General features: G+C 31.0%; 1 protein-coding gene and 1 long non-coding RNA gene across 3 annotated transcripts in view; both read right to left on the bottom strand.

The window, feature by feature from the left end:
- Nucleotides 1–14,270, bottom strand: part of LOC145667138 (phospholipase B1, membrane-associated-like) — a 165,267-nt gene that overhangs the window by 65,794 nt on the left and 85,203 nt on the right. The window lies entirely within an intron of this gene.
- LOC145667136 (uncharacterized) lies at nucleotides 11–14,174 on the bottom strand. Its single transcript, XR_014127871.1, has 5 exons — nucleotides 14,045–14,174; nucleotides 6,112–6,214; nucleotides 5,351–5,423; nucleotides 4,775–4,863; nucleotides 11–2,377 (listed from the first exon to the last, which is right to left on the bottom strand). It is a non-coding gene; the product is annotated as an uncharacterized LOC145667136 (long non-coding RNA).

Genomic DNA, 14,270 nt, shown 5'->3' with positions numbered 1-14,270 from the left:
GGGGAGGAAATAAAACACTGGATACCATTCGTTTTTTCCTCGATTAAGTTCGAAAACTTAATCACAGCCTCTGCAAGAATCTTAACGTCATTCCTACAGTATTCCATCATCTCGTATTGGAGATTATACTCCTCGCCACTTAAAGCACGTTCTTGGTGCCAGGCGATTAATTGTCCCCGTTCTTTTGGGCTGAGACTGTCTGCATCAAAATACTCTAAAGACGGAATTTTGCCTACATAATTTTGATTTTCGGATGTGTTAAATAAATAGGGGAAATATCCCTTTCGCAAATTGCCAGATAAACCTAACGCTTCTGGGAGTCGGGACAATCTGACTCCCATATACAAATATGTGTCACGGAAATAGATTTTATTTCCAAGTCTCATTTCCACAATTTTTTGGCCCGTCATTATTACATTTGGTACGAGATCATGTTTTTCTATTAAGGTTCTTGCACAGAACTGCATGTCATAGTTACTTCCATTATGAGAAAGTACTATGATCTTTTTGAACATTGGCCGACTTATTAGCACGTGACTAATAAATCCGTCAATATCCTGGAAATCAAACTTACGGGATCCATTTTTATCCCCACACACAAAACATGGATCGTCCATCTTTGTGTCTTTGCATTTATGGCAAATATTAATACAATTTACGAAATTCACGCAATGTTCTCGTTCTCCCCGTTCATTCTTGGGTAATAACATCGTCTCCACGTCAAACACAATGTACAAAAAGGTATCGATGTGCTCAACTTTGGCAGCCTGAACAAAACAAATATGGTCACCATCCACATGCATGTAGCATACTTTGCAGAAATGTTCACCACATTTGTGTTCAGACTTCCTGTTTCGCATATCGAACATATCACCACAATCGGGACAAACTCTCTTTAATTCACACATTGTCTTGCCACGTGCAATTACATTTTTATGATTGGCAAAACACTCATGCGAAGGAAACAGTCGTAAACAATCATTACACTCGCGTTTAATATCGTCACCACAAGACTCATGATATTTTTCACACATAGGGCACTTATATTCACACCTATGATATTGTACATTATTATATCCTTGCAGACAATAGCAACAATATGATTTTTTGTCCAAAAGTGTAGTAATATTGGTAATCAACTCATAATGCCCTTCTGTGTACAATATTAAGATTTGCTTGGTTGCATGAATTCCCGGATATATTATATTATACTCCCGAGTCATTTTGTTCTTCTCATAAATGACAATTTGATATTCGGGGGTTAGTTTGTTTTGGAATTTTTTCGCATCAGTAATAGTGCACCCATTTTGATGCTCAATGGTAACATCAGCATCGTCGCACAAATCCTTAGCCTGCTTCAACAGTCGCTCAGGATTGTTTTTTAACTTATATACCTGTTTGGGACGATGCTCGGCCTTAGCCTTCCCGAGGATGATAGCCTTAGGAAGACAATAAACATTTCTTTCCATAGGGATGGTACACTTTTCCAAAAGAGTTGTATATTCCTCATACTTGGCCGATCCACGGGTTCGACCCCTTCCCTTGCGTGGATTAACAATGTGGATCTTAAAATCCACCTTTTTCCCAAAAAGAAAATGTTCATTACTATTTAAAACATTTTCAACTGTATGGAATAATACATTAGGGTTCAATTCCTTTTTAGGACGCCATGTCATGTACACCGGTTTGTTTAATTTTGACGCAGAACTTTGAATAGTAATACCAATGTACATATCATCATCGACGTCATTTAGCGTATGCTCTTGTAAAAATTCAAATAATGAGCGAAGATATGTTTGCGGGTCTTCGATTCCAGTAGTGCGCATACGCTCAACGGTAACTTCCTTTCCACGCAGACCAAAGTAAGGATAGTGCTTAGTTCTACTATTAACAATGCGAAAATAATCCCGTTGGCCTGCACCATACAATGTAGGTTCCAATGTAGAACATGTACTATGTTCTGGCGCAGAACTCGTACTAGCCCCTGGAAGAACACCCAATAACTCGTCAGAATCATCAGCAGTTAAGCCCGTAGTCTTCCCTGCAGACACAAATTCCCTAAATTTTTTACGCGCTAAATCCCGCATGTTATTTTGACGGAAGAAACCCACACGATATAAATCAACAATATCCTTTGCGGACTTACAACTTGTTAAAATAACAAGTGGGTCATGCCCAAAATGTTCTAGTAATGCACGTATTAAACGTGCATACTGTTCGTTATATATACGCGTTCCTAGTGCATGACATTGTGTCACCACCTCCCACGTAAAGAAAATCTCTCCTGCATCGTTGTATCCACGAGATTCCAACATCTGCAACATAGTTTTAATTGTGTTGGTGCCATCGTACGATCTAACAGATGCCATTGTTGAATCTAATTTAAACAAACAATTAATTAGTTATTTCGCCTTATTATTATACACTAATTTATATTACTCGGATATTTTAATTTACTTTTATGTGTAAACTTTAATTTACTTTTATGTGTAAACTTTAATTGACGTAATTTCCTAAATACGATATTTACACCTTGGAGTACAAAAAAAAACTGAATTATGTTTCCACCTAAGATCAAATTTGTATATTTTCCAACCACTATTACGGCCAAGAGCTCACTTACACAGGTTTGCACAGTAGAATTGCTTCATGTAGAATGACCAATTAACAATTTTGAGCTTCTTGTATATACGTAGATATTGACTATTTCCAAAGTTTTATAAGAACTTTTTGTCAATAACTGACTTATAATTTACCAAGTAATTTTCTCGAAGATAGTGTTTAATTTATCAGCTAACGACACTTTATGATAACTAATTGCACCCCGTAGTATAAACCAGGAACGTCTTCACAATTTCAATAATTCTTCACTACTAACTGACCGCTCAATTTTGCCTGTCTTATATACACGAAAATATTGTAAATATCACACGAAGTTTTCCGAACATTAACGAAATTTTCCGAAGATTGCCGAAAAATACCAATCCTATACTAACACTGTTTATTGAAAATATAATTAAAGGTTTATCAACAAATCCTGATAACTATAACTCCGTAAGTTTTTTTCACTTTACAGAATTGGCAAATCCACTCACAGTTTCCAAGAACACTAAATGACAAAATCCTGTAATATTTATCTAACTGTTTTGCAATTGCAGCACACAACGTACAAACAGGAACGTCTTCTATACTGATTCGCCGCGGCTTGCTGCGCCGTATTTATACTTTCGGAAATGTAATCTCGTACCCAAATGCATTTAGTTTGTAATCTCGTACCCAGATACACTTACTTTAAAGTCTCGTACCCAATCGTGTTCAATTTGTAATCTCGTACCCAGACGACATAAAATATTTTCTAAAGTAATAATGCTATTTTACAAACATGTATTATTTAAAGTTATGTGACATTCTCGAAGTTTCTCGAACTTAACCGAATGTTTCCGAATATTTATTTTTCACGGACATTAATATTTTCATATTTGAAAAAATGAATATATCTGATGTGAACAATACAAAGAATAAACATCATTTCAAAATAACATTAGCAATAAAAAAAATCCAAGTAGTAATAAACAGAAACACAAATTAATAAAAATAACGTAGTATACAAAACATATCAAAGAAGAAACAATTTAGCAAAAAAGCAATTAAGAAACAAGGTTAGCAAAAGGTTTAAAATAGTTTATGACCCAAAGCATCAGAACTATATCACACAAACAATATAGCAGAGATTTAATGAATATACTGAATTAATCCATATAGGTTAGCAAAACCATATTTAATTAAACTAATTATTAAACAAATGATAGCATAGAAATAGCAGATTTTAAAGATAATGCAGTTCTATTCAAAATAACATTCAAATAGTTAATTGTTACAAATTATAATTAAGAAAAATTACGAATGGTTAGAATGAAAGTTCGATTACTTACAAATCATAGTTAAGCACCAATCAACAGAGAAAATTTATTAAATAGGATTAGCAAAAATTAAAATAATTAAATCATATTAGGAAAAGCATCATTATTTAAAAGATCAATTACTAAATTTAAAATACGTATAGTTAGAGAAAGCATATTAAATTAACAAACAAAATAAGAACAAATAAAATAATTAATATGATAACTGTTCTACAGTATTCAATGAAATGCATCAACAAAGAAAACTAATATATTTAATAAATATTTTGTGACTTTCCATTATTCAATTTGTAAATTTTGATTTATTGTAACTATTTTTTATAATGCACTACTAATGAAAGTTCAGTTAATTTTATTTTTTAACTTTACCTGTAAACGTTAATGTCTATTTTTAAATGACATTAAATTTTGCAATGCAATTCTTTATATGTTTACATGGTGCTTTTTGATTGTAAAATAAAAAATGCAAAAGTGTAAATGTAATTTTCACATCTAACATGAAACTTTTTGATTGCAAAATACATTTTTTCATATATTCGTTTCATCATATGAAACTCTTTGAATGTAAAATAAAAAATGTAAAAAAGTAATTAAAATTTAAAGGAGTTGCAAACGAAAATATAATTTTACATGGTCTTAAAATATTCATTAAGTTTATGTACTTAAACACATGTAAAGTTAGTTTACTCAAATTATTTGTTAATATGTTTTTAATTATATACTCTTTATATTATAGTTTCATTAGATTAAAATATTGTTTTTTATTAATTTATTTATGTAAGTATCAAATATTTTTATTTCTATTTATTAGTAAGTTTTAAAGTTTAACAAAAAAAATGTATATGAACACTTACCGCCGCTGGAAAAACTGGAAATCCTTATTTAAATGTTCTTAGATGTCGAAAAGTGATAAATTCACAGTTGAAGATGAAACACTTGAATGCTGTAATAATACAGAAAGACAATATTACTTTACGTGAAACATAAAAATAAAAATGTGTATTACTAAACTGTAGAAATTAATTTGTAAAAATTTAACTATGTTGCGTGCTACAAAAAAATTAAGAGGTGTTAACAAAACTGCATGCTAAAAAAACTTACATGTGAACTAAAAAATAAATTCAAAAAGATGTATGCAAGAAAAAATTTATCAACTGTTAACAAAAAAATGTATGTTGTAAACGGAAACATGTTATAAACTTTATGTTGTGCAAAACAAATGCACGCTCTCAAAAAATAAGTAATGCAAAATAGTTTTTCATAAAGTGATCTGCAGGTTACAAAATAATGCACGCTATGACAAATGAAATAATGCAAAATAATTCTTTCAAAAGTAATTTGCATGCTACAAAAGCTCAAAGCAGCTACTCTGTGAACTTACAAAAAAATTTCTTAAGCATAAATTATTAAGTGTTGTCAATGATACTTACTTTACTTCTGTGAACTTTGATACTTTGGAATTCTTAATTCCGCTGCCACTTTTATTCCAATTAACTGCCTGTCCTTAAACAATGAAACATTACTAAGTAACACTTGTAATTTATTTTCCTAATCATTTTTTATGATTCACTTCTTATTTTTTATTGGATTGCATGCTAAAGCATACTCCTAAGAACACTTACAGTGTGATTATTTTATTCGTTCGTGTTATTTTATTTTATTGGTTCATTAGAAGTTCCGTGTTATTTATTGGATTGTATGCTAAAACATACTCCTAAGAACAGGTACCCTGTGAACCTACAAATAATTTCGAAAATACTAAAAATTGAGAACTTGTAAATTACTCGGAACAACTATACTGTGAATATTAGAATATTTAATCAAACTAACTCAACATAACTTAAGCTAACCTTTCTTATATATTTGACTATTTCTATTTGGTCTTTAAATGTTCTTTCTTATATATTTGACTATTTCTACTTGTTCTTTTAATGTTCTTTCTTATATATTTGACTATTTCTACTTGTTCTTTTAATGTTCTTTTCTTAACTTTGACGGATCATTTTCTGTGAAAACTTCTTTTTATTGGATCGTATCTTATTTTTATATTCTCCTTTCTTATAGAAAGTCGTAAGAGCAGCTACGCTGCGAAACTTACAAAAATTTCTTATTTTACTATTTCGTATTATTTTCAATAATATTCTTGCACCAACATAATTGATCTATTTAAGTACAAAGGAATAAAAAATACCTTTGGTAGCGGAAAATATCTTGCTCCTCTGGTACTTTGGTTGGTACTTCTCGACACTTTTAGTACTACACCAGTAATAATGGTATTGCCAGAAAAGGGTAACCTAAAATATAACGTAACATGTGTTAAAGCATATGTTGTAGTATAAAACCTTATACCTAACTATATATCTATATTTACATTAGAGATATATCTATATCTATATCTATATCTATAACTATCTATAACTATATCTATATCTATATCTATAACTATCTATAACTATATCTATATCTATCTATATCTATAACTATATTTATATCTATCTATAACTATATATCTATCTATATCTATAACTATCTATATTTATCTATAACTATATATCTATATTTACAATACCAATATATCTAGAACTATATCTATATCTATCTATATCTATAACTATATTTATATCTATCTATAACTATATATCTATCTATATCTATAACTATCTCTATTTATCTATAACTATATATCTATATTTACAATACCGATATATCTAGAACTATATCTATATCTATCTATATCTATAACTATATTTATATCTATCTATAACTATATCTATCTATCTATAACTATATATCTATATTTACATTAGAGATATATCTATATCTATCTTATATGTTACTATACTATATGGTATGTCTAATATAAGATAGAAGAACATGATATTGAGTGTATCTAAAGATATATATTTCTGAAATATGTATAAATCATTTGGTTCTGTTAGAATTAAATTTTCAAATATCAGTACTATAAGATAGTAGGAAGAGGTGTCAAGAAAGGTATACAGAAGATGTCAATGGAGTTTTGATAAGTTACGAGAAACCTAAAGGAAACATTTATAAAGAAACGTCTACGAAAACAGAGTACAAAAAAATACAAGGAAAAAACAAAGGCAGGCATAAGAAGAAAACATGCATAAAGACAAAACAGCAAATTTGGATTATACACAAACAGAAAGCTTCTACTATATACAGAAAGATAAAAGACATAATAGTTAATGTCAAATAGTTTGGATTAGGTTAAAGAAATTATAATAGAATACAAGTAGTAGTACTAATAATAGTAAATAGCAGTAGAAGCCAAGCAAAAAGGATGCTAAACACAATAGAATAGCAAACACCCATTTTAAAAAATATATAATGCTAGCACAATAAGGAACCCATACACCAGTCTTAAAATCATCTACAAAGAGGAGCACAATTGAAAATTCTAAGAGACATCTAATAATAGAATTGGTAACAGACATATAATAGCAAACAGGGAGGCAGAAAACTTTTGAAATAGCTTAAGCTTAGTTTAGGATAGGAACAAACTTGAGTATGCAATAGTTAAAAGCACCACACTGGTTTACCATTAAGAAGTAGCAAACTAATTAGTTAGCAAGTAAAAGAAGGACATGAGCTTAAGTTTAGAGTTTAGGAAACATTTAAAGCTTAGTTGTTGTTCTGTATGGCTGCAAAACATTGTCACTTACTCTGAGGGAAGAATATAAACTAAAAAGTATTTGAAACAAGATCCTCGGAAATGGGGAATGGCGGAACTACATAATTTATATGGTTTACCCTGCATTGTTAGGATCGTCAAGTCTAGAAGGGCAAATCATGTAGCTAAAATGGAAGAACGCTTTCAAACTCTTGACTGGAAGACCAGTCGGAAAAACAACCATTAGGAAGACCTAGGCACAGCTGGGAGGGATGGATCTCGCAGAGATTGGAATACAAAGTAAAAAATTGATGCAAGGATAGAAGTCAGTGGAGAGCTTCTGTGAACCTCCGGGTTCCATAAAGTTAGTTAAAGCTTAGCTGCGGACAAGATCTTAAAAGTTTAAAATAATTCAAAACAAATTATTCAGATCATAACCGTATTGGTCTTTATTGTAAGTCATTGGCAATTGACGACTGAGGCAAAGCACAAATACAATAAATTAAATTTAGTTCAGTACAATAACAGCAGGAATAAAAGTAGCGGCAGCAAAGTAAAAGAGAAAATCATATAGTACAACAACAGAAAAAAATATTTAGCGATCCATACCATGGAGTCAATGAAGGACAGATATATATTACATAACAAGTAAAGATGGGTGGGCAGAAGCAAGAATATGTTAGCTAAAGCATAGTAGGGAAAACCAAAGAAAGAGCGAATCAGGACGTAATTTATGTAAAATTGGAAGCCCATCAAAGTTAGGGTAGCACACAATAAATTGGAATAGCTTAGGTTACATAAAAAGTTGTCAGACTCAAGCAAGAGAAGATACTAATCTGTAAGAGATGGCTTGTTAATGGAACTTTACTTAGTTTTTTACCTACTTCATCATATTATTCTCTAAAGAGATAGACATACATGAGAAAAAGAGAAATATTCAATAGAGATAAACCAACGAAAGAAACGGGGAATTTAGAAGCTGATCAACAAAGGAGTAAAATAGAAATAAGTACAAATAGAACAAAAGGTGAAATAGAAATCTAATAGCATTCTGCATAGAGCAAATAGGTAAAATTAGTTAGAGAGAAACACAAAGAAAAGAAACTTTGATTAGAAAAAAGGGCATACAGGCAAAGAAAGAAAAAAAGAGGCATACATACAGAAGTTTACATGGTAGTAGAAGAAAGAAGGTTAGATTACAAGCGGAACAAAGAAATAACCACAAAGCAACAAGTAGTAATCGATATTCGATAGTTCACATGCAACCAATAGTAGTAGTAATAGTAGTAGTAGCGGAAGTAGCGATAGTAGCAGTAGTAATAGTAGTAGTAGTAGTAGCGGAAGTAGCGATAATAGTAGTAGTAGTAGTAGTAGCAGCGGTAGTACTAATAGAGTATTAGTAGCAGTAGTAATTGTGGCAGTGGTAATATTACTACTACTAGTAGTAGTAGTAGTGGTAGAATACTAATAGCAGTAGTGGCTAACAGTGGTAATACTAGTAGTCGATAGTATTAGTAGTGGTGGTAATACTAGTAGTTGATAGTATTAGTAGTGGTAGTGCTGATAGAGTATTAGTAGCAATAGTGATGGTAATACTAGTAGTAGTAGTAGTAGTAGTGGGAGTAGCAATAGTAGTAATACTAGTACTAGGAGGTAGTACTGGTAGAATACTAGTGGCACTAGCGGCGGGGACATTGGTAATACTAGTAGTTGGTAATAGTAGTAGCGATAGCAGTAGTACTAATAGTAGTAGTAATAGTAGTAGTGGGAGTAGCAATAGTTGTAGTAATAATAGGAGTTCATGCAGCTTCAACGATCATGTGTTTTTACATATATAAAGTATCTGTAATTCAGAACTTAGTTACTTAAAAACCCAGGGTAAATACATATGTAGCGGACTCAACTAATACAGATTTACTTTTAATTAGATACTTTCTGTTACATATACGTAGACTCTCATTGGGTAAGCATTTATCTAATGTAGGGTCCCAGGGTAAGCATTCTACTTTAAACTAAATTAGTGACTATTTATAAGAAAAAAAGGGATGCCTAAATTTAATAATTATTATTGGTAAGCTTAAAAATGAGTCTTTACAATGTATCAGCTATATTTTCTAACAATATCAATAACTTGGCCCTATCTGCAAATATAAATTGTATGAGCTACAAATAATGAACAGTTTTTTTTCTTAGTTTCGCATGTGTCAGTGTCTTGAACAATAGTATTCACATTGAATTGAAACAAGTGTTTCTGCTTCTATTATTCATATTGACTACTCCTCATACTTTCACGAATATTAACAGCGTACAGTTCTTCCGCCTCTGATTATATTGAAATCTTCTAATTAAATGCGTATCCTACTTATAGTTAAAATTGCGTCCATTTAACTCGAATGTATGCCATACTCAATAGTAAAATTGTTGGGGGCAGTGCTATGAATTCTTGGCTCCCTGTAGCGTTCTCATGACAAAAACAAGTGTTTTGTATAAATTGTAGTAAACAATCAGCGTAATCGTGGGTTTCCTTCCATTTTTTTATATACTTTTTTCAACAGCTTTCTTTGTAAAGCAAATCAATATAAAAATCATTTCTCATAAGGGGCCGCGGTGGTTCAGTAAGCCTGTGGGTGTAGCCGAACGGTCTGAGGCGTTAGGCTGATAATTGTGAGGTAAAGACAATTGGGGGTTCAAGTCCCTCTGTAGTAGCAATGGTGGAATTTTAACTGTCCTCGATGTTTCTGTGTTCGTGTCCCTGTTGTGCCTAGTAGTTTTGAAAAGTGGTTAAAGTAGGAAATAAGTCAGGAAGTTTAAAAAGTGGTAGAGCATTCACCTCTGGTGTTTGGGGTCCCGGGTTCAATACCAGCTCGCACCAAATATTTCAACATTTTCATGACAAACATTGTTTGGATTTATTTTTTATAAATTGTAGTGGACAAACATCAAATGCGTAAGTTTTCTCGGAGGTTCTCCCGTTTCCTCCCACTTACTATATACTTTTAAGAGCTTATTTTAGCTCCCATATTTAGTTCAAACACCTTATTTTTAACAACGAGTTTGCACAGCAAACGATTTATTTTGCAAGTTCAAAATACAATTTGCTCCGACTAATTTATTAGGAGAATATCTTTTTATTCTCTCACATATTGTTCGAACACCTTATTTTTAACAAATAAAATAATCACCGTCTCCTTTAGCCTAACCGGCATAATGGTGGGACTCAAAGATTTCATTTCATTTTTTTCATAATCACCATAAACTGAAAGATACTGATTCTTTAACAAGTACATACAAAATTCCCTCTGCCCCAATCTTAGTGCCCGGTCTTAGTGTCCATGTCTAATCAAGTAATTTCATAACAGTTTAAAATCTTATATAAATTGCGGTGGGACCCCACCCCCGCCTTTAGCTTACATTTGAAAGAAAATTGGTGAGTATTCTACGAAAGTCATAATTGTGGGACGCTAAACTAAAATATGACATCTTATTATAATAGTAAATTTCAAAGAATAAGTTGAAATATGATAGTATCCCTGGTTGTATGCAATTCAGCGGTACATAAGTGCTTATCTAGTCTACATAACATTTCAGGCACTTTTCTATTAAATATGTTTGGTATCGTTCCCTATATAGTTAAACCCGGTGTACGCTAAGCATTTTAAATGTCAAAATATACAAGTTTCGGCATGTCCTCAAATAAGTCATTATCCAGGTAGCCTAAAAAAATCTAAAATTCTCAATTTCAATTCTATATGTATTTCTGAGTATTGTCCTGAACATCCCACTAATCAACCTTACAAGTATTGAGGAGTGCTATAACATTTCTCGCCGGCATCAAATATTTGTTAATTAAGAAATTTCATTTAATTTTTTCTCCATCTAAACGATTTCTCATTTGTATTATCAAACGGAAATAAATATAAAACAAATCGGGTACGCTAATATTCAAATATTACTGTAAACAAGACTGTGAAAAACACAATTTATGATGTATACTGTTCAACTTATTTTACACAAATACGGAACTAATAGCTAATTTGATAATTCTGATATAAAATTATGTTTCCAATAATATTAAAACTCAATCAGGTACAAATCAAATTTAGTTTCGGGAAATACTAGTTTCAATAAAGTCAAATAATACGCTACAAACAAAATTCAAGAGTACTATAGCTCGTTGTATCTGAAATTGTGTCTACGGAGCCTGTAATCATCATTATTTCTTAATTAAAAAAAAATGTAATCTACAAACTAAAATACAATGTAATTAATCTAAATAGCAAATCAGTACAACTACTCCTTTATATAGTCTTAGTATTAATCAATTTGTCCTCATACCAAAATATTTCCTATATTTCTTTAATTGTGGGGGAATCAGTAATAGAGTGCTTACTTCAAAGGCAAGCTAGGGCATTATAACAATGTCCATAGATTTTTTCGGGGTTCTATCTATTTTAATGGATCAAAATAACCATCATTTCCCTCATAACTTAGCAACTATAATTGTAAAAAGTCGGAATTATTCCTCAGATCATTATAACTGCATGTTTTTTCCCTGAGTGACTTAAAACAATATAATGCAGTAAACAAAGTGAGAGAATTCTTTAAATTTGTTCTCCAAAACTTAAAAAAAAAAAAAAAAACGTGTGTGCCGTCCGTTTTTTTAAAAATTATTAACAGTTTTTAGAATCTCAAACCAAACAAAGTGGCGCTACTAATTCAATAATATATGCCTCATATAATTACACCTTTGGAGGTTCATGTCTCAAATAGCCATAACTTTGAAACTTATGTTTCGCCACCCATTTTTTTTTAAAAAAAAACTAATAACTTAGTTCATACACGCTATCCATTGTCCCTAAGTGTCAATATTAACTGTATTACGCTATTTCAACAGTTATGAATCTATTCGCTTTGCTTCACTCTATGACATCCAATAAATTAAAAAACTGTTATTTCGCTCTACGCAATTTCTACTTTCATTTAAGCTCCTCCCCATAAAATTTAATTTTACATGCGTCCAAAAGAGATATCATCTATAAAGTATTAAGCTTTCTCGGAGTATCATATACGGCTTTAGCACGGTGGAGGTCCCCCCATGTTACTTCCTGTGGTTCAAGAATATAATAATAAAATATAGGACCGTGTCTCCTATAGCCTAACTGTTAAAAGTAATAATAAAGCTTGTTCCTTACTAATCAATTAACATACACGTCCTAGTTGTGGGAAACCCACCAATGGAGAAGCAACGTTAAGCTATGCTTCATATAGCCACAGTTCTAAATAAACTCTATGTATTATCTTGGACTTTAAACGTAATTTTACTCAATAATCGTAAAATTGAAAGAGTATATTTTCGGTAAGTCATAATCCAAATAATCTAAGTGGGAAAATAAAATTCAATTACAAGGTTAACATAAAAATAACAGTACGGTCAATAAGCGTAAAATGCTCTCATTATGTGGTATAAAACATCTAGATGTTAATGGAAATTATTCTACAATTTCATCTCATGACTTGTCCCTAGCTGGACATTCTTTATTTTTACTGCTACCAACTCGCTGAATACGCATAAAATTTTATAATTCAAACCCTTTAAACTTAATTATTCTGTCACGCAGCAATTCCTGTAACACAGGCAATGCCCCATTTCATATAAAGTCAATACTTTATACTATCAGTATGTAAAATCAACAATAAAAAAGCTTAGTATTCGATAACTATAAGGAAACATCCTAAATGTAATTCACTAAACTTGACATCATAATTTAATGGTCATATTACAAAATAAGGAAAACAAACGTAATAATAATAAAGGCACTGAAAAACAACCAAATAAGATAATATTCTTGCAATTAATCCTTTTTTTCGCAAAACGAAGGAATCTCTCTTTATATATAATCTCAAATTGATTCCTAGTTAGAAAACCTTAAACACCAACGTGATAAATACGCATTTCACACTAGTAAACTCCAATAAATCACTTCAACAAATAATGTTTCCTACAACTTTGATTCAATTCTGTACTGCACAATAATAAAATAGAAAAATCTCCAAAACGAAAAACAAGTTTGAAATTAAGCTCAAAATGTGCAAAATTCCAGCTCATAATAATAATAATAATAATAATAATAATAATAATAATAATAATAATAATAATAATAATAATAATAATAATAATAATAATAATAGAGCTTCTTTACTGCTAAACTTTTTAGCGTATGTGTCTTCGGCAATTAATTCTTTTATTCCTACAAAGCAGTATTCAACTCTGCTTTCCGTTGTTTATTAATTTGTTCGTTTCATTTTTTTTTTTTTAAAAAAATCGGTGCTAAACAGGTCTATAAACTCAAGTACAATCACCATAATGAAACAAATCTCTTTCAATAAAACAAAGTTTAAAACGAAATATCAATTTCATGAATCAATCAATCTTTGCAATATTTAATTCTATATTTTCTATGTATAAAATTAGCTAAAGTTTTCTTACCTTAATTCTGCATAAGCGCTGAAACAATCTTCAATGTCAATACACCTATCTGCAGAAATCAAACACCAAACTAGTACACCAATAAATTCTAATACGACCACACAATAAATCTTCTCTATACCAAGCGCAGTACTACTCAAATAATAAAACGGCTATGGTCGGTCATGTATTTATAAAGTCCTTCAATTCCGTCAAAGCATAAGTTCATTTACCTGTCCGCCCTTCT

This window comes from Thermobia domestica, chromosome 1 (genome assembly GCF_964235325.1).
Source record: "Thermobia domestica chromosome 1, izTheDome1.hap1.1, whole genome shotgun sequence".
Taxonomy (NCBI): Eukaryota; Metazoa; Arthropoda; class Insecta; order Zygentoma; family Lepismatidae; genus Thermobia; species Thermobia domestica.
Note: the sequence above shows the minus strand (reverse complement) of the source record. Positions and strands in the feature narration are given on the sequence as shown.